Source organism: Zalophus californianus, chromosome 5 (genome assembly GCF_009762305.2).
Source record: "Zalophus californianus isolate mZalCal1 chromosome 5, mZalCal1.pri.v2, whole genome shotgun sequence".
Classification (NCBI taxonomy): Eukaryota; Metazoa; Chordata; class Mammalia; order Carnivora; family Otariidae; genus Zalophus; species Zalophus californianus.
The window spans coordinates 83,866,794-83,885,599 of record NC_045599.1 but is presented as its reverse complement, the minus strand read 5'-3'; the positions used below and the strand labels follow the sequence as shown (position 1 = coordinate 83,885,599).

The 18,806-nt window shown below is 39.5% G+C and overlaps 1 long non-coding RNA gene across 1 annotated transcript in view; it reads left to right on the top strand.

Moving 5' to 3' along the window:
- The window catches only part of LOC113928447, a 34,085-nt gene extending 17,533 nt beyond the window's left edge, over positions 1–16,552 (top strand). Inside the window, exon 3 of the long non-coding RNA XR_003521904.1 lies at positions 16,434–16,552. This is a non-coding gene — a long non-coding RNA (uncharacterized LOC113928447). The remainder of the gene's footprint in view (positions 1–16,433) is intronic.
- Positions 16,553–18,806: the final 2,254 nt, after the last annotated feature.

Below are 18,806 nucleotides of genomic sequence, written 5' to 3'. Positions count from 1 at the left end.
TTGCTTCTTTTTTTTCTTCAAATTTGTCTTGGCTATCTTTGGAACTTAGTGGTCTTATATGAGTTTCATAATCATTTTTTAGAAAAACCTTTAAAATGATAAAGTGGTAATTAAAATGTATAATATAATCTATTCTTATATCAAATCACTAAATCTAATTTATTGCTCATTAGTCAATATTAATGATATCCTGCCATGTCCTGACACTTAACTTCTTTGAAAAATAAGCTTATCGTGTTCCTTTTCTTCTACAAAATGATTACCATCTCTCGATTTCAGTAATTTTCATGTCATTCTCATTCGCCCAACTCATGGGCCTCTTAAGATCCATTCCTGCACCAAGTTAACAGATTCAGTCCTTCCTGATGCCCTGTTGTGAGAATGGCTTCATAAATGTAACTCTTTGTCTATCTTAGTCCTTCTCTATTTCCCATTCCAACACATTCTGCAAAGAGCTTGAGGAGCAGCTCTTTTCCTGGTTTAATCATGCCACTTTTATGCCCAAGAACTTAAACTCTTATTTGCCACAGGTCTTGAGTGACCCTCAGAGACCACACATTCAATTTCACTGGTGAACAACTGAAGTCCCAGAGAGGATTTGCTCTGCCTGGAGTCAGAGTTATCAGGAGAGGAATTAAGACTTTAAGATAAAACTTAGTCTAGAACGCAGGTCTTCTGACTCCTGAACAATTCTCTTTCTACCTTTTGCTCTCCTCCACTGAACCTTCAGATACTATTTCCTAAACGATGTCAACAGTGCATTGATTTTATTTCATAAAATCCCCCAAAGGAACTTCCCTTTCTTAGTCTTACTTCAAAATGTGGCTCATTCTTTCCTACTGCTTTGGAAATACCAACTTTTACCTTGAAATCCTGTCTCCTTAATTTTCACAGAGCTATGTCTCGCCTTCTTGGAAACATGCACCTTTTTCAGGATACTTAACTATTGTTACCATTATCCCATCTCCTAATGATGATGATAAAACCACGACTTATTACACACCTACCATGAATCTAGCTCTTGAAAGACATGACCTCACCTTGCTTTGCTCCACAGATGCAGGATTTGAAAGCCAGAGAGGGGAGGTAACATGCCCAGGGTTCCACAACAGGGAGTAGAACCCCAGTCTTTAACAGTCCAGAGCCCCCAGAGCCCACGAGTTTATGACCTTGTTCTGTGCCTCCTAACACTAAGGATTTGGCACTTTTTGCACTAGCTTACTCTTGGTTCAGTTGCATTTACTCTTAGCTGATTGGGTGTATTCTTAATGTTTGTCATCAATGAAAGCTCTTGCCTTTCAACTGGACTATATATCTTCTGAATACAGGGTCATTTAAAACTTTCTTTAGATTGCCCTCTTCCCTCAGAGCATCTAATGTGAAGCCCTGCTCTGAGCCCTCCTATGACTAGTAAGGGTCCAGTTAGCATGGAGAGCCTCTCACAACCAACCAAGAAGCTTCTATGTTGAAAAATCTCCCGTTAAAACTGGGACCAGTAGTTTTTATGACAGGGTGAAGAGAATGCCACTGAGCAAACATATTTACTCTATATTTTAGCACAACGACTTGTTTGCTGTTACATAGATAAAGTTCAAGAAAAAGCTCTCTGATTCATCATTATTTATAGTTTCCCTAGCCAATATTATATGCTGTTAATTAAAAACAAATTTGGCCTATCATGTGAAATGCATTATAAACCATTCTGAGTGAATTTTACTTTAAAAGTGATTTTGTGAGAAGAAAACGTAAAAGCATATGAAATTGCTGAGATGAAGAAAATGCATAAATATAATGCAATTTGAGGCCCACTATTCACAAAGCTCAAAGAGTATTTTCAACGAGTTTGAATGAGAGTACTCTGTGGCCAGGCGTGGACAAGGAAGAAAGCCTGGTCCTCCCTCTACTTCATCTTCAACAGTCATCTTCTAGCAGTGAATAAGTAGGGCATGGATCAATTTCCAAAAGGCCTAGTAAAAAAAAAAAAAAAAAAAGGACACTTAAAGAATTTTAACATTGTTGGGCTTTTTATTATAAAATTTACAAGACAGGGGTGCCTGAGTGGCTCAGTCATTAAGCGTCTGCCTTCAGCTCAGGTCATGATCTCAGGGTCCTGGGATCGAGCCCCACATCAGGCTCTCTGCTCAGCGGGGAGTCTGCTTCTCCCTCTCCCACTCCCCCTGCTTGTGTTCCCTCTCTCGCTGTGTCTCTCTCTGTCAAATATATAAAATCTTTAAAAAATAACAAATAAATAAAAATAAATAAAAATAAAATTTACAAGACAGACTTCTAACATTTCATAAACTTTATTTTTTAGAGCAGTTTAAGTTTTGTAGGAACAGTGAGCAGAAAGTTCCAATATACCCCCCTCCACCCACACACCTCTATGCACCCTCCCCAGATCCCCCTATTATTAACATCTTGCATTCATGTAATACATATTTTACAGTTGATGAGTCAATATTGATACATTATTGTTAGGTGAAGTCTATAGCTGACATTAGTGTTCATTCTTTGTATTGTACCTTCAACGGGTTTTGGCAAAAGGACATGTATCCACCATTACAGTATCATCGAAACAGATTTTATGCTAACAAAATATAAAAAGAAGGCTAGAAGATACCATTTTGAAATATTTAACTGGTGAAACAAGTTAAATAAACTCAAACTCAACCAAAAACTTAGTGAACTTATTCTTTATAGTTCCTACTAGACAGAAAAGCAATATAGTAAAAATTAAGTAGTCTTTTCTTTGAAAATTGTAGTTATTTTGATAAACAGTGCTGTCAAAACAGCAAACATGAACACCACAAACTCTAGCTCATTGTCTTTCATGTACTGTTCTCAAGATTTGGTGTGAATACTTCATAGTTAAAGTATGTCTTCCCTTGAGGATCACATAGCCATTTAATTTCTGTTCTGGCATTTGGCCTATTGTGTTTATGAGGTTCTATTGAGAAAGAGAATTGATGATTTCTTCCATAACCACAAAGAAAAATTGAAAGTTACTGTTTTCAAACCGCTATTATAACCTTTCATGTTTTTCTGGAAAAATGTTTTCTTTCCAAAATGGAAAAGAAAAAAAAAAAAGAATTCCCTATTAAATGTCTAACCGTTCAATATCAACTCATCTTTCAATATATTGAAATTCCACCTCAGACTTAGCCAGAGGAAGGCTGGAGTTTCCCATCTTTAGTTTGGAATCTACCAGATGTTGCTGCCTGGCCTGATAGATCTCTATTAGGTTCCTGCTTCTTGATGCATCATTGTCAAGGAAAAGAGTGTATTTCACATTTAGGGCCAACCCTGTCTGCCCCCCATGGCAACATTTCTTGTCAGTGTAGATTCACTGCTTTTGCCTCAAAGACTTCCCTCCCCAGCCCCCACAGTCCCTGAGGACTTAAATGAAGTCAGCAGTGATGCTTTTTCCAATATCTTTCTCCTCGTGTGAAGTGCCATTTTAAGACTTTTTGGAAGAATCAAAATCCAAGTTGTGATATACAGAATTTCCTCTGAAGCAATGGTTCTCAGCTAGGGGCAAATTTGGCCCCCAGGAGGTATCTGACAATGTCTGGAGATACTTTTCTGTTGTTTCAAACAGGGGTTGGAGAGGGTACTGCTGGCCTCTAGTAGAGAGAGGCCAGGGATGCTGCTAAGCAGCCTGCAGTACACAGGACAGGCCTCCACTCAAAAGATTAACCGACACTAAAAGTCAATAGTACTGAGGTTGAGAAATCATGCTCTAAAGATTTAGTCATTCAGCCATTTTTGCCATTTTTGCATTTCAAAGTATTGCATTTGTTGAAATATTAAAGCATTGTGTCTTGATTAAAGCATTGTGTCTTGATAAAGTTAATGCCCAATAATAGTGGAAAGTAATGTGTTTTTTTATTACCTTGCTCAAGAATAAAGCTACCATGTTTGTAAAGTAGAAAACCTTAGTTGTCACTCAAAATGTAAACTGTCATAAGGGATAAGAGATTAACTGATTCCACTGCCAACTTTTATAATGTCATTATTTTCCCCTCTAACTACCTCCTTAATATCTTTGCTGACGAAGATGTTTTAAAATGGAAGACAATTAGAGGCTTTTTGTTTATGAAAAATGAAGTGTTCAGGCACAAAAGCGTGCACAGTGGACCTCTTAAAGAATGTTTAAAATCTCCTTTCATTAAAAGATGTTCTTAAGTGGCCATTTGTCACTTAATAGGAATTCCTGTTGTTTCTACTGTTGTTTTTATGTATAAACACCAGCATCGATAGATTTCCAGGATATCCTCTACAATTTCACACCCCTTGATTTCACGTTGGCTTGATTTTGGCTTGATGATTTTTCCGTCTTAAAATCACATTCTGCATAAGTTTACCTGAGAATGAATGCACTAAAAAAGCCATTGTAAACCAGCAGCCAGAGAACCACATCCTAGGCACAGATGCATTTTGTTTAACCAGGGGAGAACTTAAATTTTTAAAAATTATTTGCCAGTATTTTTTTTTTTTAAGATTTTATTTATTTATTTGACAGAGAGAGACACAGCCAGAGGGGGAACACCAGCAGGGGGAGTGGGAGAGGGAGAAGCAGGCTTCCCCTGGGAGGAGCAGGGAGCCCGATGGGGGGCTCGATCCCAGGACCCTGAGATCATGACCCGAGCCGAAGGCAGATGCTTAATGACTGAGCCACCCAGTTGCCTCTATTTGCCAATATTTAAAAAATTAATAGCTTGCTCACAAGAATCTGGATATCTCTTTTTTTTTTTCTTGAGAAATGGAGAGATCTAGCCCTTGGGACCAGTATTCCCCCATGGCAGCAGTTCACTTCAAGAGAACAGCTGCTGGACACTTTTGCCAGGCGCAGGTGCACGCCATCCATCCTACCTATTCATGCCCAGCCTGCTTCACTCGGTCACCCTGCCAGGCTGCCCTCAGCGACCTTTGGATCTGCCACCCCGGCTCCCTTACAACTAAGTTCTGCAAGTGCGAATGTTTGGTAGTTCGTAGAACCCAATCTTTGGCTCTTAACCCAGTGTAGCAACTCATACGTGAAGAAAGATGGAGAGCTGAGATAGTTCAGGAGGTTGCTAGGAAAGGTGACGAGGAGAATGGGAAACTTGAACTGTGACAGAATGCACGGGGAGGGAGGAGTCATGAAAAGAACTGTACTTGAAAGTGAAAACAGATTTGCTTCCTCAGATCAGCCCTGCACGGAAATCTTCTGAACTTTGGTGAGGAGAAGACAGGTCAGGTAGTAAATATGAAGAAAAATCAAGGACATTTATGGCCAAGTCAGAAGCTCTCTGTGTATCATCTTGGCTCCAAATGGTAGCGTCTAGTCCTGGCCTGCGTTCTTGAGGAATCACCAGAATTGGAAATGGAATCCAGGAAGAGCTCCAGGAGTCAGTCCAAGGAGGGACGATGATAACGTGTTGGAATTATGATACAAGGCAAAGGTAGAGGGAAAGGCAAAGCCGGTACCAAAACACAGGGGGTGTCAGATACAGCCTCAGGACCCACAGTATAGAGAGCCAAGCTAGGAGAAAGGTCAGGACAGGGAAGATGTAGACAGCAGTTTCTGGCCTCTGCGTTCCTCTGCGCCAAGTCTGTCATTTGGATGAATCTAGAAGACCCTGAGGGCTCCACGTTCTTCTGTCTGTAGTAGTCTGAGGTCCATGCCTTAGTGAGTCTCCATTTCTTTACGAATGTGGTGTTCGATAGACCTTTTTTTAGTCATCCAAGTTCTGGAGAAAAGCAAGGGGTGGTCTGACCACACAGAACTTTAGGTTACTTCCCTCTCTCCCTGCCCCCGAAGAGGACAAACAAGATAAAATCTTGACCTGAAGCCTCCGGCTGTGGTCTACAAATGTGAAGGCAAAGGGAAACAATTCTTGGGGATATGGGGGTGAGGGGTGGGGTGGGAGACTGAGGAAATGGACTGTTTGGAGGGTGTTTAAGCCTTATTTGATGCAAGAGAAAGAAGAAGGGACTAGAAAGAAAGACATTTGAGGAAGGAAGAGAGTAAAAGAATATTAAAAGTGTTGCTGGAAGGAATCTCAGAAAATACTACCCTAGGCTAGGCTGGGCTTTCCCTGTTCGTTATGTGTAGAGGGACCATATAATTCACCATCCAAATCTGTACTCTTCCAAGAGTGAAAGAGGAAACTCAGTAATTTTTCCAAGACCCCAGCAGGACCTGGACTGGCTAGCAAATGTGCATCATGTCTCAATAGTTAAAGACAAAGTAAGGAACCTCCCTTGAGCTTCAGGGCCCCAGGCTACTGACTACATCCTAGGGGCCTGAAGGCCTCGACTGAACCTGTTGTGTTATGATGTAGAAAGCAGAGACTCCATCTCAGGATGAAGAAAGAGTACTTCTCATTTCTCCCTAAGCCTCTCAATCACCCAGGAACTTTAAAAAATTACAGATGCCCAGAAATTCACTTTAATTATTCTGGATTGGGGCTAAACAAGGGTTTTTTTTGGTTTGTTTGTTTGTTTTGTAGTTTTTAAAGCTGCCTGGTGATTCTAATGTGCAACCTAACCAGAAGGCGACAGTTTCTCCCCAGCTTCTAGGGGACTGTAGCTTGCTCTTCCCTGTCCCCACTGTTAGCCTATGCTGACAAGGTGGTGAGCATGCCCTACAACTAGGGAGTTTCCTCCCTGCTTCCCCACCCCCACCCACCTGCCCAGTTCTGGGGCGGGAGGAGGTAGGGGCTGAAGTACTGTGAGCTCGTGTATTTAAGCTGAAAATGTGTATTTCTTGCCAAGAACAATTGAATATTAAAAAATGAAACAGAACAAAACCTGAACAAAACCCCTTAACCAGGCGGATGACGGCTCTTGGCATCACACAACTGAAGACTGAAGAAGTCGTGTTTGGGCTAGTGCTTTATCACTACCTAGAGCCACACAGACACAGTTATTAAATTGGTGGCAATACCTATGTAGTGTTTGGAGATGGCAACATCGAATCTACCCTCAGACCACAAAGATTTCTCATTTAACCCATATTTCTGGAGCATTTCTGGGTTAGGGTGCTAGAGACTGCAGCTGCGCTCCAGAGGAACTCACAGAAGTCACTGTCAAGACAGTTACTGAAGTAACACATGGAACCCAGAGGGGACCGGGCTGCTTTGAACTGTTAAAAGGTAAACTGAGGCACATTAAAAAAAATTTTTTTTTAAGAGTTTGAGCAGAAATCGATTGGAGAGAGGCAGGGCCAAGCCAGAAGTGGTTAGGAGCACTCTGTGGCAGGAGCTCGGGGAAAGACTTCTGTAAAGAAATTGCAGAAGCAAAGAAAGGAAATTCTTTGATTGGCTATAGCTTAAAGCCTGGCTGACTGTTCTTGATTGGTTGTCCTTAGTGTTTTTATTTCCCGAATGGGAGGCATTTACAGGCTTAGGTTTGGGTTGCTTCGGTAGGCCACTGGGGCTTTAGAACCAGATCCATCTAACGGCCTCCTTGTTGAATTAACTTACCAGAACTCCTCTCACCAACATGTCCGTGGTGACACAACCAGGAGAAACACCAGCTGGACAGGCAAGAATTAATGAAAAGCATTTTAAATCCTCATTTCAGCCTCTCAGAAAATCACCGAGGGATTATATAACCCTCAGCCAGGCTTCAGTCCGCCTTCCTCTCTCTTCGCTCTCAGAATCTCTGTACCGCATCCTTTATCAATAGTCCAGGATTTCAATTTCATCTCACATCTCAATACCTAGCACGGTTCACCAAGGTAACCGTTCTCTATTTCCTTTCTCTCTCTCCACTCCCCCAAACTCGGCTTCCCAACTCCCTCTTGGACGCCTTTTCTTCTCTCTCCTCTTTTCTGGGATCCGTTTCTGGGGCTGGGGCTCCTTTTCCTTTAAGATGTAAATCCTGCAGCTCAGCTCAGATTCTAATCAGCACGACAAAAGGCCAGGCCTGAAGCTGTCTGAGCAGCAAGACTCCTTCCTCTTAGAGCCTGGGGGTGGGAGAGCTGGGGAAATGCTGTGATGGCTCAAAAATGAACTTATTTGCTCTGGCTCTTGGTATGCAAACGTATTTGTATATATGCATATATACAAGCATAATTACAGGAGGGCCATAGATAGGTGTCATGAAATACTCTGGAAGGATTCAGGAATCATCTTGTGTGAGAATGATATGTATGATATAGAAATACATGCCAGTGGAATGCTTTGAAATTAATTTTTGTTACTGACACATTCACAGTATCTTAAAAATGAAATTTTCACTGAAGGAACTAAAAATGCCTTTCAATATCCCACTACTGTTAATTTTCACAATAACAAAACAGAAATGATTGTTTCTTAATCTAATAAGGGTCAGATGTGGGGAGGTATGCACACATTCTTTGAAACATAATGTCTTATAGTTCCATAAGAATAACATAAATACAAAATATAAAAGTTTGCAAAATTTTTCTTTGTTGTTAATTCATATTAGGCTGTGTACTCCTCATTACACTGGATTGTTTTGTTTGTCCTGTAACCCTAGCATCTAGTATGTGGCCTAAAATAAGAGAGGGAATCATTGAACTTATAAATAATACAAGCTAGCATTTACTGAGCATTTGCTAAGTGCCAGGCACTGTGCTATAAATATAGAATCCCAGGTTCTTAGATTTTCTGCCATTGGTGTTATACATAGAAAGAACTTTTCCACTATAATATCTTTTAAGGCTTATATCTTAAAAAAAAAAAAAGATTTATTTATTTGAGAGAGCAAGAACACAAGCGGATGCAGGGGTTTGGGGAGAGGGAGAGAGAATCTCTAGCAGACTCCCAGCTGAGTGCAGAGTCCTGTCATGGGGCTCCATCTCAGGACCCTGAGGTCAAGACCTGAACCGAAATCAACAGTCGGATGCTCAACCGACTGAGCCACCCAGGCGCCCCCTAAGACTTATATCTTCTAGTTCTTGAAGTTTCTTTTTTTTTCTTTCTTCCTTCCTCCCTCTGTCCCTCCCCCCCACCTCCCCTCCTTCCATTTCTCCCTTTCTTTCTTTCTTCCTCTCCTGTTGTAAATATTTAGACCAGTGCTGCCCAATATAAACATAATGCTTTCCACAAATGTGAGCAACAAAAATTTAATTTTCTTAGTAGCTACATTAAAAAAGTAAAGAGAAACAGATGAAATTCATTTTAATAATATATTTTATATAACCCATTATATACAAAATATCATTTCAATGAGTAATCGATATGAAAAAATTTTAATGAGATATTTTACAGTCTTTTCTTTCTACTGAGTTTTCAAGATCTGGAGTATATTTCACATATTAATATATCTCAACTTAAAATAGCACATTTTAAGTGCTCAATAGCCACATGTGGCTAATGGTTATTGTATTGGACAACACAGTCTTAGATCATCAAAGCTAGAGATAAAAATTACTAACCAGTAACTCCCAGCCATTCTCTGAAAAACCCTCTTTTCCCTACTTACATCCAAAATAACTTTCATTTATATACTGATATCTTTTATGTAGGCAGAGCACTCAATACACATTGTAGAATGAGTGAATGATAGGATGACATTATGATTTATTTTAGAAGGATAAGATATTAAGGAACTTCATTGAGGGGGAGGACTTAGCATTAATAACACCTACAGAGCTGAACACATGTTGAGTCCCTGACATTAGATCAGTTACTTGATACACGTTATCTCGTGTACTGCTCACCGCATATTTTATTGAGATTGTAGTGATCAGACTCACTTTCACAAAGAAATTGAAGCTTAGCAATGTTTAGTAACTTGCTCAAGGTTACAATCATAGTGAATTGCAGAGCCAGATTTGTAACTATGTTTGTCTGAGTCCAGACTGAAGCCTTCACCATCCCATACTGCTTTTGTAAGATAAGACCATCAGGCTAAAAAAATAGCAGAGTCTGTGTTTATTCTATCAAGTTAGAAAAAAGACCATCACTTATGGTAGTTGTTGACATTTTTCTCTCTGATTTCACTAGACAGAATAATTTAGTTGAGAGTAGCAAATATTCTTTCATTTTCGCAAGGTTTTCAATTTGTTTCCAGAACATTTATTGGAAAGGCATTTAGAAAATCATTTTGTATTCCTTTAAAGATTGTGGGAGAGAGAGAGTACATGATTTACATTTTATGGTTTGAAACCTTGAGTAATTAAATAGTCACACAAAGATATTAGTAGTAGAACCAAGACGTTAACATCATTACATTCCTCTTCTGAACCTCCTCTAACCACCAAAAAAAGGCCTCTTTAGATTGAGGTTACAAATTAGGATGCTAAATTAGGTAAGAGTCTTCCTTACTTATTCTGTAAGGTAAGCTGCTTGTTGAAAGTCAGAAAATAATGCATTCCTGTGCATATGTAATTGTACAGATAATTGCCTCTATCATTTAAAAATATCATTTGCCAAAATGGTGTCTATGATTAATCATGTACATTTATCATTGAGTCGACTGGGGTACATTATAAAATCCTTTCCCTAAGCTCATGCATCTTTCCTCCCTTCTTGTTTTTTTCAGTGTAAGTAATTTAGTAGTTCAGAATTTTTTGTTACTCCTTGAGCCATAATTCACCTGTGCAGGAACCAGCAACGAACTTGCCCTTGGGCTGCAGAGGGCTTGTTTTTTGACTTGTGACGTCAAGGAATAAGGATGATGTTTAAAATCTCCCTTCTTTTTTCGTGGATGCTTCTAAAACTAAAATCCTGGGAGAAGGATCATTTATCAATATTAAGTATCTCCGTGACCATTTCCTCAGCCCAAAACTGTACCGTGTTGGACTTCAAAGTCAGATGGTACTAAGGAAAGAAAAAAATACTTAAGAAAGTAAATAGTAATCCTGAAATCCTGACATGTAGAACTTACCTAATGTAAATACAGTGTGCTTAATGATAATAGCAACTGTCCGAGAACATTTTTGACATAAGGCCTTCTGACGGTCTGTTTCTGCTCTACCCTGGATTCTCAGAAAAACGTCCAGACTGATGCTGTTGTATTTTTATTTGTTGAAGTTTAGCAATCCTATTTTCCTGAGTAGGAAAGATGGTTGCTGTCAGCCCCGAACCTGTACTCACAGAATTCAAAATCCCCAAAGAAGTCCTCTCAATCCCAGCTCCATTTGTAAATCTAGCAAGAACCCCGATTGCTTGATTGACCCCATGATGGTGATGGTGGTGTCATGTTGGTGCAGCATGCTGTTTCATGGCAGTGGATAGCTTCACCAGGATCAGAGGAATGAAAAAGGAGAGGTTCTCCAAAGAAAGAAAACAAGAGGTATTTGTCTGCTCTAGGACCCAAACTTTTATTGCTTTCTTGTCACTTGAAAAGACTGTATTTTAAGCTCTGTGAGGGCAGGGACCAGCTCTGTCTTGCTAACCACTGTATCCTCAAGGCATACTCATTATCAGATGCTTAATAAATTTATGAATGAATGAATGTCAAGCTACATAGGAGGAAAATTATTAAGTTTGTTTGGCAGCCTGAGAACAAAAGAGGGCACAATGTGGGTTAAATGGTGGTGTGCTGAGACAGCTGGGGGGAGCCATTTATAATTTGGATTTACCTGTCAACCCCTACCCCCACCACTCCTTGGGGAATAGAACTGAGAATGTGTCTCAGCTTATGTCACTTTCTTTGTACATCTTTGACTGGCTCCCTTTGAGGTTGGCACTCCCCTTCTTTAGAAGTGGAGAGACCTTGAGTTAGGTCTGGCTCTAGGTTGCAAATTCTTCTTTAAGGTTGGTTATATATATTTTCAATGGCGATTTGTTGGGTGCAGTTTCTCTGCTTAAAACTTCCCAGGGAAATCTTTCATTTCCAAATCTCTGAGAGGCACTTGATTTCCTCCCTCTTATACCCACTGCCTTTGTATAACTCTGAAATCTTGTTCCTCATAGAAACGACATGGGAAAACACAGTGTAAAGTACTAGTATGGTATTTTCATTCATTCATTCCATTCATATTAACAGAGAGTCTACTCTGTGCTGTGCACAATGCTAAGCTTTGGAGAGGTGATCCGGAGCAATTGCCCTAGAAGAGGAAGCAGACAAAATGCCACACAAATACTCAGTTTAAATCAGGAGACAGGTAGTATGAAGAAAAGGAGCTCAGGGCCATGTGGTTATTTAGAAGAATCCTCTATTCTACGTGATCCGAGGAGACTTCCCCAAAGAAGTGACATCTGAGCTGAGATTTGAAGGATGAATACAAGTTAAATAGGTGGGAGCCTAAATGTTTCAGGCAAAGGGGATAGCATAAGCAAAGACCCAGAGATAGGGAAACGTGTGGAAGAAGGTCAGAGTGGCTGGAGTTAGTGAGTGTGGGGAGGATTCTATGAGATGAGGTCTGAGAGGATGGTAGGGATAAGCTTATGCAGGGCTTTATAGCCATGTTGAGAATTTTATCTTTACTCTGCAAGGCACGTGAAGCCTTTAAGTGGTGAAGGATGATGTCTGTTTTCCCTCTGAATAGATCACTCCAGCGGCAGAATGAAGCAGATATTGGACAAGGGTAAAAATGGATGTCTGAGACCAGTTAGCAGCCAACTTGGTATAGAAATGAGAAATTAGGGGCGCCTGGGTGGCTCAATCGTTAGGCGTCTGCCTTCGGCTCAGGTCATGATCTCAGCGTCCTGGGATTGAGCCCCGCATCGGGCTCCCTGATCAGTGGGGACCCTGCTTCTCCCTCTCCCAATCTGCCAGCTTGTGTTCCCTCTCTCACTGTGTCTCTCTCTGTCAAATAAATAAATAAAATATTTTTTTAAAATATTTTTTTTAAAGATTTTATTTATTTATTTGAGAGAGAGAGAGAATGAGAGATAGAGAGCACGAGAGGGAAGAGGGTCAGAGGGAGAAGCAGACTCCCTGCTGAGCAGGGAGCCCGATGCGGGACTCGATCCCAGGACTCCAGGACCATGACCTGAGCCGAAGGCAGTCGCCCAACCAACTGAGCCACCCAGGTGCCCATAAATAAAATATTTTTTAAATAAAAAAAGAGAAATTAGGAAACTGATTTTTGCATTTCTTAACATAATACTGAGTCCTTTGTTTTATCAAGTCTGTCAGCTAGAAGTTCTCATCTGAGAACAGATGAAGGACTTCATCCTGACCTTGTCATGCTAGAGAGCACACCAGGAAAGGGCTGTCCGGGTGTGTTGAATGATCAGATGCACTTTTGGGGCTTGCTGTTTTGGAGGTATCAGAGTATAGTCATGTAGAAAAATAAACGAGAAGGCTGGGAATATGGGTCTGATGATGGAAAAAAATAGATGCTAAAGCGGAAGGCTTGGGAGACTTCCACAAAGAGACTCTACTTGGAGCTGGGAGTATGAATGACTGTTCAAGATTATGTTAGGGAAGAAGGAAGAGATTGCTAAGGAAAACACCTATATTTAGGGATGGATATTCATTCCACAAATACTAAGTGTTCACTATATACCTGGCCCTGGGCTGTGACTCAGAATTGAGAGCCAGAAGAAGCTAGCTGGAGATGAAAAAAGAGGACTCTGAAAATGTGGAGTAACAAACAGCAAAGGATAAGAAAGTCTCAAGAAGGAAGGGTGGCCAATGGTTTAGTTCCTGTGGAGGATGGAAATACAATGAAGGCTGAAAAGACAACTCTGGGCTAGTGGAGTAGTCTCCACCCGAGATGGTACACATTATAAAGCTGGTCTAGTCACCAGACTTAGAGGGAGTGCACATTAGGGACCTTGACAAAACCCTCTTCCCATTTAGAACTTTAAATTACAGGAAGATGAGACTCGATATATAAAATTTCACTTTGTATCTCACTTCCTTGAATCACAACTGTTCTATGGAAAGGGAGCTGTGCTTCCCCTGTCCTGCCATGGCTGTCAGCCAAAAGCAGAGATGTCACAATTTGAGGTTGACAGCAGGATGACCCTTACAGGGTCACTACGGCTTCTGTCCTGTGGCAGATCCTCCTGCTGAAATATGGAGGTGCCATGATGTTAAATCAATAGTCGTGAGTGATGTGGAGACTTGAGATGAAGCTAAACATAGCTTCCTTTGATTTTACCTTTTCATTTTTCCTGCTGGGCACCACATTCTTAGAAGAATGATTTACTGGGTAAATCATCTGCTCAGATTTGCTATTCTAACCAAATGATACTATCCTAAGAGGATCACAAGGGCCTGGATGTTAACTGTGTTCATTTAGGGTCCCATGTTAAATTTCTGGTGACAAAAAAAAAAAAAAAATAGATTCCCCATGAAATTTATAAAGTAGTGGACACAAACATTTCTGTTAGAAATATTCAGGAAATTCTGATTGCCAATCACATATTTAACAGTGAGTAACTCAGTAATGGAAATCAAAGTTGTAAAAGAATAACATGTATTTGGGCTGAATATTCAACATTTTATTCCCAATAATTTAAGAAGAAGATTGAGCTGTTATCTATTGCTGTATAACCACCCCACAATTTATTGGTTTAAAACAAGAACCGCTGATTCAGAACATGATGCTGTGAGTTGGCAGTTTCGGCTGGGCTCAGCAGTACAGTTCTTCTAGCCTAGGCTGGGAATGTCTCACGCAACTTCCAGCAGTTGCCAGGCAGCTAGATAGCTCTGTTTCTGGGGATTAGTAGGGACAATGGGGGTAGAGGAGCTCTAGGTATCTCATCAACCAGAAGGTTAGCTTTGTCTTGTCCACATGGAAACTAGGCCAGCTTCCTAAAGAGTGGAAGATAAAGAGTGGAAGGCATGGCTCAAAATTGGCGCAACATTGTTCTGCCACAGTCTGTTAGCCAGAGCAAGTCACAGGTTCTGTTCATGTTCAAGGAGTAGAAAAACCAACTCCATCTATTGATGGGAGGGGCGAACTACAAAGTTATACTGTAACAGGGTAAGGACATTGGCCATTTTGCTATCTACCACAGATGATGCATCATTTTTATCTTATTTGTCTTACAGATAGGTAGGTAAAATGTATAGTATTTAAATGATACCTTTGGAAGGGAAAGTATTTTCATTTTTTGCTTTGAGGGCCATATCAAACTAGAATCTCTCTCAAAGCAACCAGTTAGGATAAGATTGTGTTAATTGAATATCTTTGGCATCATTTTTATTTAAGTGTAAAGAAAATCCTCATGTTTTTGGTGGCTGTTAGTGTAGGTCTGTGTGACACCACTAATCACAGACAAAGCAGAACTTCTTAATGGAAAGGAACACTACCTAGCTGTTGGTCTAGTAATCCTACATAAAGATTTCACAACTGCCATTGGGAAAAGGCATTTACTTGACAAATGGTGCTATTTCTGTTTTTGTCTGCCCAGTTTTAAATTTCTTCTTATTAAAATGGCAAATTCAGGTCCCAGAATAAATTGAACAAATGAAGTACATAAATGGAAGATACACACTTCACCACTTCACTTTGTAATATGTAGACATCTTATGGATGCAAGGACATTTCATGGAAAGAGAGTTTTAAAATTACTTTGTATGCGTATAGAGAAAATAAAACTTTTTGATGTCTTGGCTCAAACTGAATAGGATCTCACTTAATAGCCCATGTAGTACTTTAAGATGATTTATTATTATGCTAATATTGTAATGTAATATTTATTAAGCATTGGAAGTGTGCAGAATACTAGATAGTCCACATAAAAGATCCTGGTGGATTTCAAGGAAAAGGGCTAAGAAATGCACTCTCCTAATCCACAGGAAAAGAGAGCAATTCAGAACCTAGCTGAACCAATGAATCCTACTTAATTTAGTATACAGCGTATGTCCAAAAAAAAGGTAGACTAATAGAAATGGAGGGTGAGCATCTCTGATTAGAAGGCTGTCATCTTAAGAGCACACTTTCCTCCCCAGACCTAATTTTCAAAAGGGTTAATTCAGTAAAATATTTCTCATTTAACAGAAGTTTTGGCCAATAATCCTTTTCATAATCATCTGATGTTCTAAGATCATAAGTTACAGTGGTTTCTATAGAGACCAGCTTTATAACTATTATCCCAAACTACAAGATGAAATGCTTTTAAAAAATTATACCTTAACTGTAACCTTACAGCATCACAATAAAATTTACAATGTTGGCATAAGGTATGTGGAAGTCTCAGAATAGAGTTATAAATTTGCTGTAAGAGAACAATTTCCCCCCCAAATTAATAGCATATTTAAAAATATCATCTTTACTGTGGCCAAGATAAATGGGGGGGGAACCCGAGACAATGATTTAGGTGACTACAAAGAAAAATGCACATTCCCAAATAGTAGGACCCAAATCTCTCCACTTTTATCTGAAAAAATGCATGTAATTTGAGGAAAGATTTTCTTAGTTTGCCATAATTCTACACTTTGCTTAGCCAGTTTAGATCTGGGGGGAAACGTAATGCCAAAGCTCAAAAGGGGCTTAGGAACAGCATTTCCTATTTCATGAAATCATGTTCACTGACTAAGGGTTTTATCTTTTACTTGTCTTTAAATAGAATTCTCTCAGAAGTTGGTGAAAGTCTTGGGTGAAAATTGATTGGGGGTGCCTGGATGGCTCAGTCGGTTAAGCATCTGCCTTCAGTTCAGGTCGTGGTCCTGGGATCCTGGGATCAAGCCCCACATTGAGCTCCCTACTCAACAGGGAGCTTGCTTCTCCCTCTCCCTCTGCCTGCCGCTCCCCCTGCTTGTGCTCTCTCTCTCTCAGATAAATAAATAAAATCTTTTTAAAAAAGAAAATTGATTGAAAAACAAGTTCTCTCTGTCTCTATATGCTCATATCAATGCTATGCATGTATGTGTGTGTGTATATATATATATAATATGGATAATTTTATATATATATATATAAATGGCCTCAGTGAAGTAAAATATAGATATTCTAGCTTCTTTTGAGTCTCTAAGCAAGTAAAAGAATACAAAAATGCATACTTACATGCTTTTTGGTTGATGGTAGATAAAGCTAATGGGATAAAAGTATCCTAATTATTGGTCTGAATATAGAAAAAAAAGCACAAATTAACTTTATTTCTGAAAAGGTTCCTTATATTCTTTTTACTTAAATAAAGTTATACTGGTGTGCCTGGGTGGCTCAGCTGGTTAAGCGTCTGCCTTTGGCTCAGGTCATGATCTCAGGGTCCTGGGATCGAGCCCCGTGTTGGGCTCCCTTCTCGGTGGGGAGTCTGCTTCTCCCTCTCTCTCTCCCTCCACTGGTGCTCTCTCTCTCTCTCTCTCTCAAGTAAATAAAACCTTTACTAAAAATAAAATTATGCTGTAGATGCCTATGACTGCCATTGTAATAAAACATAAATACAAGCTTCTTTTGGTAATATGCATTCATCACCATGTATAGTCTTTTTTTTTTTTTTTTAAGATTTATTTGAGAGAGAGAGAGCGCGCGTGTGTTCACACACGAGCGTGGGAGTGAGGGGGAGGGGCAGACGGGGGGAGAGAGAGAGAGAGAGAGAATCCTTAAGCAGACTCCCCGCTGAGCTCAGAGCCTGACCCTGAGATCACAACCTGGGCTGAAATCAAGAGTTGGCTGCTTAACCAACTGAGCCACCCAGGCACCTCTACCACGTATGTTCTTTTAAGGAAAGAATGTAGTGTTATTTAATAATTCTCAAAGAACATTTTAGGACAGTATACTTTATGCTAGTTGATGGATTAGATTTGTAAAATGCAGATACATTTTATTTGGTGATTTTTATTTAAAAATTTGAAGAGGGGAAACAGAGCAGTGAAAAGTACATTCAGTTCAAGTAGTAAAGAAAACATGAAACTTTCCTAGGGGAATAAAATCACTTACCAATTTCAGCGTTATAGTTAAAAACTGGTCACATAAGTCTATGGTCTATAGAATGAAGTTTAGACAATGAAAAGTGATATGGAAATTGGTTGAATCGACTAGTTCTTGTTGGCTTTTTAAATTACCTGTAAGCACATAGTCATCTGTAGTACATAGGAACGCAAAACATATTTTCATATATGTCTAATTATTATAGGGTTAAGTTGTTTATCAAAATGACTGCCCAAGCTTCTGTATGTTTAAAAAGTTTGCTCTGTAGATCTTATTTAAACTATGTTTTCAAACAGGCAAAACAACAACAGACAGTTCATAAATGAAAAATTTTAAAAATGACTTTTTCAGAATATTGCAGCAACTTGTAAAACTCCTACTTATCCACAGACTTTCTGAGAAGGGATGCTGTGAACCAAACTCTAGGAAGCACCCAGAAAGTAAAGAAAGAATGAGCCAAGTAGAAAATTCATGATGGAAGTTGAAGGTCACAAGACAGAAGGTAGAGATGTGACACTCTATTTAGTAGATAGTTTTTTTTTTTTTTGCTTTGTTTTGTTTTTTTTCCCACTTTTAGGTTGTACACAGAAGAAACAGCTAGATCAGAAATAGAAAAGGAACATTTCCTTAGGTCTCCAAGGAGAGAAATGCTAGCAAATAGTTATTTCTAAAAGATTCTGAGAAACCTATTGGACAAAGGGGTGAGGAGGGGCAAAGACTTTATTAAATAGTTTGGTGATAGAACCTAGGTTTCTTGGGGCTTTTGAATGAATTCTAAATGTTTTAGGAAGATAAATAGGATTAGATTAAATGCCATTTTGTTAGTCATCTATGAAAGTTTTGTGTCTAATTGTTATTTCTTTCATCTTTGTTCTTGAGTTTGTTTCCTTTATTATTTCTTCTGGATATCAGTTCTAGTTTAACTACTGCATTAAACTACAGTCTGTGGACTGTGGGGTTTGATTCACCAGCTTGTTTCATTTCTTTGTCTGGACACCTGACCCAGCAGAACTCTACTTCAACCTGGAGACGACTAATGCAAAAATGAAGTTTAAACTAGTCCAAAAAAGAT